Source organism: Colias eurytheme, chromosome 22 (assembly GCF_061535395.1).
Source record: "Colias eurytheme isolate Ceu_HAF_F1 chromosome 22, ilColEury1 Martin Lab GWU primary, whole genome shotgun sequence".
Taxonomy (NCBI): domain Eukaryota; kingdom Metazoa; phylum Arthropoda; class Insecta; order Lepidoptera; family Pieridae; genus Colias; species Colias eurytheme.
Genome location: NC_143001.1, coordinates 806,163 through 816,121, shown reverse-complemented (window position 1 = coordinate 816,121; position 9,959 = coordinate 806,163). Strand labels below are relative to the sequence as shown.

The 9,959-nt window shown below is 32.0% G+C and overlaps 3 non-coding genes across 3 annotated transcripts; all 3 read left to right on the top strand.

Moving 5' to 3' along the window:
• The first annotated feature begins 256 nt into the window (after positions 1 to 256).
• TRNAG-UCC (transfer RNA glycine (anticodon UCC)) lies at positions 257 to 328 on the top strand. Its single transcript has one exon. It is a non-coding gene; the product is annotated as a tRNA-Gly (tRNA).
• Positions 329 to 2,303: 1,975 nt separating this feature from the next.
• On the top strand, positions 2,304 to 2,375 carry TRNAG-UCC (transfer RNA glycine (anticodon UCC)). The gene has a single exon. It is a non-coding gene; the product is annotated as a tRNA-Gly (tRNA).
• A 3,481-nt stretch (positions 2,376 to 5,856) lies between these two features.
• Positions 5,857 to 5,928, top strand: TRNAG-UCC (transfer RNA glycine (anticodon UCC)). Its single transcript has one exon. It is a non-coding gene; the product is annotated as a tRNA-Gly (tRNA).
• The last annotated feature ends 4,031 nt before the right edge of the window (positions 5,929 to 9,959 follow it).

Sequence of the window (9,959 nt, the reverse complement as noted above, 5' to 3'; positions counted from 1 at the left end):
TACCTACTTCTGTTAACCGATTTATATTTAGCAACAGGCATATGTACAATTTTTAATGCTGATACGCATAAAAGTGTAAGTAATTATTTTTCTTATAATTCTAATGGTTCTTGGTGAAACTACAGCAATATAATGAAATTAATAGAAAACGTAATTATTAAAATACCAATATACTACACACAATGACTAACCAGCTGTGTTATATAGAGAAACAATTGAATTTCTATTGTAAACATTTTCAGCAGTACTAAAACAAGCGTTGGTGGTGTAATGGTCAGCATAGTTGCCTTCCAAGCAGTTGATCCGGGTTCGATTCCCGGCCAACGCACACTTTTGCTTTTCAAATAATTTTTCTTAATGGTTATTCACACCAACAGATGCTTTTTCATAATTTTAAAGCTTATTTTTATACTGCACAAAATAAAATACGTTAATTATTCACATTATAAACGATTTCTTCCTGCTCCTACAATTTTTTTGCAAATAGACTAGACATAATAAATATTACATTATCAAAATGTACTTACCTAATATCTACTTTTAAAAAAGCTTATGAACACAATTCAAACATAAACGTAATCACGGCATTTAAACAGCTTATCTTTACAAAGAATAAAGAAAACTTAATCCGGGCACTTAAAGAACAAAAACATTCTCGAATTTCCTTTGACACTTGACACGTAAATTAGTAACTTTATATTTTGTAAACAAAGAAAGATATTAACATCAGGTAACGTCGGCTTTTTGACTCAAACGGTTTTTTTTTCATCCTAATTCCTTGGTACTACTCAAGTATTTTATTGGAGGATTGTAACTTTATAAAGGAATAAATATTAAAAAATTAAATTCATATACATAATATTATATATGAAAAATTCACGCGTATTAGGATATGGTTTTGTTTTCTAAAGAGAGTCCTACGGAACACGTAGTTAAAATATTAGGATACCGTAAAAATGTAAAAATTATTATTTGCATTCATTTAAAATGTACTTAAAATTAATTTAGCACACTTTAATTTTCAGTCGAATTGGAAGGAGCTTTTCCAGCTTTATTTTGGACTAGCTTTCCGCCCGCGGCTTCGCCCGCATTTTCAAAGAAAAACCCGCATAGTTCCCGTTCCCGTGGGATTTCCGGGATAAAACCTATCCTATGCGTTAATCCAAGTTACCCTCTATATGTGTGCTAAATTTCATTGTTATCGGTTCAATAGTATGTATTTGCGCGAAAGAGTAACAAATACACACACATCCTGACAAACTTTCGCATTTATAAATTATAATATTAGTAGGATTTTGGATTAGATATTCGATTTGGATAGCGCATGCTATATTGAATCATTATGTAATAGATACCCGTGACGAATCGAATACTTCTAATTCCTAACTCTACCAAATTAGTGAAATTAATCCTTACAAATTAAAATCCAAATCCTTATACAAGACTTAAAATTTATCCAAAAACCCCCGCGCATTCCTCACAAGCAGTCTTTCAGAACATAAATCAAGCTGACAAGTATGAAAATATTTTTCATCAAAACACCGAGAAACAGTACTAATGAATAACGATACATGCGAAAATAAATATATTTTAATGTATTGGACGTAAAGCAGTCGTGTTTGTTCGACACAGATATGTACACCTGTAACAACAGACTTGTGATTAATTTGCATGATTTATTTTGAAATTGGCGGTTTTAAATCGGGGTTTATTCATTTTTAACCTGACGGTGAATATTTAAAGCGAGCGTGATGAATAGATTATTTTACTTTATTGAATCAAATAAACTCTTTATTCTAACGAGAAATAATATTATGACTTAATTGCAAATTGCAATTGAAATCCTATTTTGTAGTACCTATGTATTATATTTTTAAATAATGCTATTTTTGAAAGAAAATAGTAAATAACGAGTTTTGAATTTAGATAAAAGCTTCTTGATATAATCACATAAATATTATTTTGACGTGACTCTATCTGATCTATTATAATATATTCTGTGAGTATTTTGATGAAGTACCTACTGCTTAATATAAATTACTAGCTTTCCGCCCGCGGCTTCACCCGCGTTTTCAAAGAATAACCCGTTCCCGTAGGATTTCCGGGATAAAACCTATCCTATGTCCTTTCTCGAGTATCAATATCTCAATACCAAATTTCATGCAAATTGGTTCAGTAGTTAAGGCGTGATTGAGTAACAGACAGACAGAGTTACTTTCGCATTTATAATATTATAATAAGTATGGATTATGCAATGGTTTCAAATAAATATAGAAATCATTTATTTTATCCAATAATATCAAGCGTTGGTGGTGTAATGGTCAGCATAGTTGCCTTCCAAGCAGTTGATCCGGGTTCGGTTCCCGGCCAACGCACACTTTTGTTTTCATTGATTTTATTTTGATAATGATAAGGCTGATTTTTATTAATTTTCGACATGTTATACATCAGAAACTTGTACATTTTGTACATGTACACAATATAACAAAAACAAAAATGTATTCTATTAAAAATCTAACAACCACTCAACTTTTGATATCAAGTCGCGATTCAAAATTGCCCTTTTAATTATTATTAATATCAAATTCCGAACAATTAAAAAACACCGCTATTTTACAAAAGAGACAACCCTACAGAACGCCCCACAATTAAAGGCCACATTGTAATCTTAAATAAATATTTTTAACCCTCACAAGGTATAATATGTCCTGAATAAACGCGTGCGGGATTAAACGTATTAAAAGACTAACGCCTTGTCTATTTAGAACGTTTTTTACGAATACATTGCTTTTCATTGCTGCATTTGCTTGGAGTTTCTGATACTATGCATTATGTTGCAGTTATAAACGAGCAATGTATATTGAACAAGTTATAGAATGCGTTTCCTTCAAAACTACAAATAAAGGGCACGCGATGCCAGGTGTACGGATTAAACTGTCCTTTGAATAGGGTTGTCAAATTAGTGATTTTTTTTAGGTATAAATATTTGTTTATTTAGAAAAAGTTTTTTGAATCGGATTATAATTTAAGGTGTATAGTAGATATACCTACTGTTATAATAGTAATAGTAAATATTTGGTTTTTGTTGTATCTCGTTGATTTAGGCATTCTTTGTTTGTTGTTTTGATATTAAAATATTGAAACTGTCATATGTTCTACGCATATTAGTGATGCAGACCTTACGAATATCGTATATTATGTTTTGCGAATATGAAAGTAAGAAAAAAAAAATTAATAAAAATTTACTGATTTCTAAAATAGGTACTATAAGATCGGATAAGGCCGCGATTTACTTTGATGATAGTTTATTTTAGTTATCGTTGCTTCATAAAACCGATTTTAAGTAGGTACAATAAATAATTAAAAAATAAATAAAATACGAACGAATTGTTAAAACCTCTACTGCTTCTATAAAAAGTTTTAAAAAGGCACGCGTAAGCCAGGTGCATAGGATTATTGTATTCTATTGTACGAGTAAAGTAGGGTGACTAATTGTAGCCATAATATAATTCTATATTTTGCTTATAACACTCTTTGCGCATTCTTAAAATTCTGTCTTCATGGCAAAATTAATTTTATCATTAAGTTTCTACTGTTACTTGGGATCAATATAAGTTTAAAGTACCTACCTATAATAGAATACCGACGAAGGCATACCTAAATACTCTACATTTTTACATTTAATTCGCGAATTTACGATATATTTAAAAAATGCAAAATCCGAAAATATCTTAACATTTTTCAATTTTCTTCTCTCAGTTTACAATTTCCAAGGAAATCGAATCCAGTATCCTCGTAAAGCTCTAATCACTTAACTGTCAAATAACTCATCATATTATGTAAATATTAATATTACCTGATTGACACTATGTTTGGATAATATCGGTGTACAAATTTTATGTAATCATACCACACACATAGATTGTGATAGGATAGGAATGATTGACAAATATAAGTACATAAAGATTTTATACTTTTTGAAATTAAGATTTAAAAACCGTTGTATTAATTTAATTTTAAATTCTTACTTATCTATAAGTATGCTAAATATAAAGTTACAGCGTCGTCTTACGTCAAATCTACCAGAAAAATCTCATTACCATCGTGATACTTAAATAATAAGCAGCACATCAACAAAAACGAATGATACATACTCGTTCTTATCATTTTAACTTTTTAAACAAACACAAACGAAACAAAGCAACAGAAACACAAATTCTCAAGACAAATCCGCGACAGAATCCTTTTTTGACAGCACCGAGGCTGAGACAGATTAAAAACGCGCGACGTCGCAGTTTAAAAAAAAAGCAGCACAGATAATGAACACAACGTCGAGTTGACCTATATTCCACGACCTCCAGATATGCAATAACTGGCCGCAGAGGTGGCAACGGTCCCGTGATGTGTCACCTGTCAATGTCGAATTCATTGATTGAAGGCAGCAGGGTTGCGATTTGTAATTGATTTTCGGTAGCATGTTAACTTTTAAGGTATCTTATGTTAGAGAGAACTTCTTTTGGCAAAAAATAATTAACTTTTTTTATAAAAATTAAATTATTATGATCCCAAAGAGGATTGATATTTGTTTTTGAATTTAGCGCTTAAAATTGGCGCCAAATGTAGAATAGCAAATTCGCAAATCTTGCTGTGAGAACTGGAAGAGGACAGTTTTGATTTATTAACACTACAATAATATGTTATTATGATTTTAAGAGTCTTTCAGACTTTTAACATTAATTTGACATTATATGAAACAAATTATAAATCGAACTTAATTATATTATTTGATATTTCATATAATAATTAATAAATGAGAGCGCTCATCGGTTCTTATGAATTCTACAATAACTTAGTCATCGTATTAGTTTTCAGTAGACAAATAAGATATCATATTACACACGAAATTAAAATTTATCCTCACATCTATCTTCAGATGAATCTCAACACAACAAGTGCACGTACATCAAACATGTCTATTGCCGAAAATCGCATTAAACAAATAATCATCGCTCCCATTTCAAACGGATGGCTGGCGAAAGTGGGCCATATTCGGGACCCCTGTTATACAAAACCAATGCAAAACCAACCTTATCTATTGCCAATAAAGTATATTTCGCACTAGCACGAAATTTAGGTTCTATTTCCTCGCCAAACTAAAGATTTAAATTATATAACATTTTGCATTTCCCGCGTTTATATTCGGTCAAGTATGATGTATGATTTTTGAATCATCAATTTATCGAATCAGGATGTCAGAGTGATAAGTATGTATTACGGGAATGGTACCTTTTGGTTTATTATCTTATGCGGATTCGATACTTCATTTTCTGAAGTGTTTGTTTGTTTGATTGAATGAGCTAATCTCAAGAACTACTTGAATAAAATTGAAACATTTTTATTGGATTGGATAGAGTATTTATCGAGAAAGAACATGTTACCAACTAATAGGAGTGGAGCAGCAATGAAATATTTTGCAAAACGAGGAAAATATAATTTTTGTAAGCTTAACTTTAATATTAAGTTAAAAAGCATTGACTTTTAAAGTGAAAATTTTATTACATCGTCTCAAACTTTTTGGTCTGTGTAGCGCATGTCGCGTGTATCGCGGCGCTACACAAAGCAGTGTTCGGAACCGTTCGAACAGTTTCACTTTTACCGTGGTTTCATAAAACCACACAACATTTTTTTTTCTATGCTTTCAAAATTTATCAGCTTTCGTTAAGTTCGCTTTCTAAAGGGTTAATGTAATTGTATCTAGTTTAATACAAGAATTCTTTAGTCTGAACATTGATAGTTTTGCACCTGTGTAAATATAAATTTTCAGAATAAAACCTTACTTAGAGATTGGGTGAGCAAGCGTTGGTGGTGTAATGGTCAGCATAGTTGCCTTCCAAGCAGTTGATCCGGGTTCGATTCCCGGCCAACGCACACTTATGTATATAATCTTTCGTAAAATCTGTTGCTTCGGTAACTCAAGTAAATTTTTATTTTGTGTGTTCTACCACATATAATTAAATTGTTTCTAGTTGAACTTTATCCACATTCCAAAGTGAAGGTAGGTATCTAAAGAAAAATACTCTTCTTCTTCTTCTTTTTTGATTATGACCTTCCCGAAAAATACTCTACTTCAACTATTCATTTCTAAGCTTAACCTAAATCCCTTCAGTATAAATAAAATAACATTTCACTATAGTTGTGGAAAAAATAACATTTTCAGTAGCATAATATTGGCTAGGAGCTTTACAATTTTGCTTCGACTTTCTTTTAAATAATGTCCTTGTAAATCTAGCAAATAATACTAAATATTATTTATTTCTCGCTTCTATACATACATTCTTCATATGAGATGTAAATAATATACTCCTCGCCCCTCACACCAAATCGCGCTTAAATTAAGATGACACAATTTAATTTTATGATTGTTAAACACGTTGGATTTTGTTTTGCGAATATACTTCATGGACACAGTAACATATATGTTACATACATACACATACCTCTTTCGTCTGACGTCTGTGCGGATCGGTCACGTATTTTTTTCTCCACGCGAAATAATAAAAAAAACGCGATTTACCGTGTGTGATCGACTCCATCTCGTATTACGAATACTATGTTTACTTTCTGAACACTAATCAAACACATAGATCAGTAGTGCAAGTGCTAACTTTGTGAATTAATAAACAATCTGCAATAACTTATCGTGTGTAACTGTGATACTGTGGGTGGATTAATATTTTTTTTAAACTCCTTCACCCACATCAGTTTATATCCTACAACATTTCGTACCAACTGATTGAACAATTTAGCGTATAATCTAAGTGCAATCTTGGCAGAGAAACGCAGGCCGCGGACTACAGCACCTATATCGGTGATCGGATCGGACGATCGATCCCTGGAAGTGCCATAGGATTTTTTTATTTTTTTTTTTTTTTTTTTCTTTTTTATTCTTATTTTGAGAATACAATTTGAGACATGATGCAATGCGGAGCGTGCTTGCAAATGATCAAAGAAAGTAAAAATAAAATATTACGCTGTTCCAAGTGTCTCGATACATTTCATGCTTTGTGCGGTATGCAAAAAATAGATGAATTTAATAAACTAAGCGCTGACGCTAAAGCTAATTGGACATGTACACCGTGTAATATTAAACAGAAAAAGCCCGGCAACAACTCGGAAACCCCAGTCCGCGCGGCAATCACTCCATCAACTAACATCACCCAGCGTTTAAAGCAAAACATAAATATCCCGTCCCCCTCATCTACATTATCTTCGTCTCCGGGCTCAACTAATATATCCACGGATACGCTAAGGACATTAATACGTGAGGAACTAAAAAACGCACTCCATGATTATGTAGAAGAGAAAATCGGTTCACAGCTGAAAGAAATAAGGAAGGAAATCGAAGATTTCAGGTCCTCCCTGTCATTTATTAGCGAACAATATGATGAAATAAAGACAGACTACCAAACAAAATTTAAAACTCTTCAAGATCTAGTGTCTGAAAACACATCCCTCCGGAGCTCAGTACAAGTCCTCACCTCCCGTTTCAACCAGTTGGATCAACTATCTCGCGCCAGTAACTTAGAAATTCAGTGCGTCCCGGAATACAAACAAGAAAACATTCCTACCATGGTAATGCAAATAGCACGCACTGTGAAATTCCCACTAACGGACTCTGACATTCAACACTGCACACGAATTTCAAAACTTAATAAAGATAGCAATCGCCCTCGATCCATTCTTGTCAAGCTAAGCTGCCCACGACAACGTGACAATTTCCTTAGGGCTATTGTTAAATATAATAAGGAATCTAAAGTAAAACTGCAAACCAGTGACTTGGGAATCTGCACGACCGAACCTTCACCTGTTTTCGCTGTAGAACATCTTACTCCAGAAAATAAATTTCTTCACGCTGAGGCCAGAAAAAAATCTAAGGAGCTGGGCTATAAGTTCGTATGGATCCGCGGTGGCAGAATCTTTCTCAAAAAGATACCTACATCCAATGCTATTTTAGTGAGAGATCTAGACGATCTTAAAAACCTCAAGGAGTAGTATTTAACTAATTTTATTTATAATTTCATTTTAAAAAAACAGCAAATTTTTACTAGGGCTTTGTGTAATGAACTGTACTTTCTTACCCATAAATTATCTTTTTTTGTTATATTCAACGATCACTGTATGTTTGTGTTTCTCAGTATTTTTCAGTATTTTTTAGATGTTACATCTTTACTCTTATACATTCAGACAAACGCTTAATTGTAATTATAGAACTAACAAACCTTAAATTTCAGACAGAGTGTAAACACTACGGATTGAAAATTTTAACTGTTTTAAAACGGATCATTCACGTAATAACTTTTTACTGTTTTCTGTGTATGTTCATGTGTTCACATAAAACTATGAGTACGTTCATCCGCAGTATTTCAAAAATTAAATTTCTGCAAAACACCTCTATCGCCACACTATCAAAGAATACACCCCCCATAGTCTTCATGACTTCATACTTTGTGCCTTACACAATCTTACTAATCACTTCTGTAAATTTTGTCGATTATCCCAAACATAATGTACATAATCAAAAAATAATCATTATTCCACTGATTTTGCAACTCCACCATAACTATTATGGCTAGCACATATAACTTAATTAATGACATAGACAGTACTAATTTTCATTTAAGCACTAAATACAGCAGCGCACAGGAGTGCTTGCAAGGTCTTGGCGACCCAAATACACAGCTAACGATCATATGCCAAAATATTCGCAGCATCGTTAAGAATTTTGATAATTTTACTGTTTTCCTACACCAACTGAACTTTTTACCGGATATCATAATACTTACAGAATGCCGCCTTAGTGATAACATACCACCCATGAAATTACCTAATTATGTATGTCACTACTCTAATAATTAGGGTCAGGGAGGAAACAGTGACTCGGATTTTTTCGATACGCTCAAAAATATAGTAAATAATATATAATCAAAGTGATTTTTTTAGATCTTGAAGTCAGGTTACTATATTTCACTATTGTGTCATTATATTTTCATTATACTTTAAATTAATTAAACTAAAAAATAAAATATAAAAAAATAGATTTGAGTCACTGTGTACCGGTGGATGTATACAGTGACTCAATAGTGTAGTACACAGTGACTCTAATAGTATACAGTGGCTCAGTGAAAATAAAAAAGATATACTTAATCAAAATTCTTTATTATTTCATAAAATGACTAATGCAAATGTAGGAACTTCAATATATGAATTAATATCATCAGTCTTAGAATAAAATAAAATAAAAAACATTAAAAAATTTCACAAAAAAAACACATCTAATATCTAATCATCGTCAACTAATTCACAGTAATAAAATCAAAATCGATTGAAAAATAATAAAATGGTCTCGAAGCTGTTCCAATCATTAACCGTTTAGGTAGAATAATTTTTAAAATCGTCCTCTTTTACAATAGACAGATTGTATTACTTATTTGGCATAATAAACTTATCAGTAGTCAGTACCAGGCTTTCGCCTCAAAAATGATATGTAAAATTCCATGTTCTCATTTCGTTCCTCTAACACTTTTCCCATATACCTCTGTTTTTTGGTAGCTAATTGGACAATAACATATTCGCCTTCTCGAGGTTAATGAGGTAAAGGTTTCTTTAAATCTTCATCCGTTAAAATAATGTTTTCGTTATCAGTGTCAGCGTCATTTTCATATCCATAATTGTTATCTGTTGGCCATTCCATGTCATCATCCGAATCTTGTAATAATACTTCTTCATTTTCCATTTCTTCATCGCTGCTGCTCTTATTGATCGAGCAATTTTACTTTTCTTTGCGTCATATTTTCTTGTTCCAAAAACAAATTTTCAGATGTAAATCGGTAGCAATTAGCCTGCGTCTAGGATTCCTACGTTTTCTGTTATTTTGTCTATTAATATATAATAGTTAAACA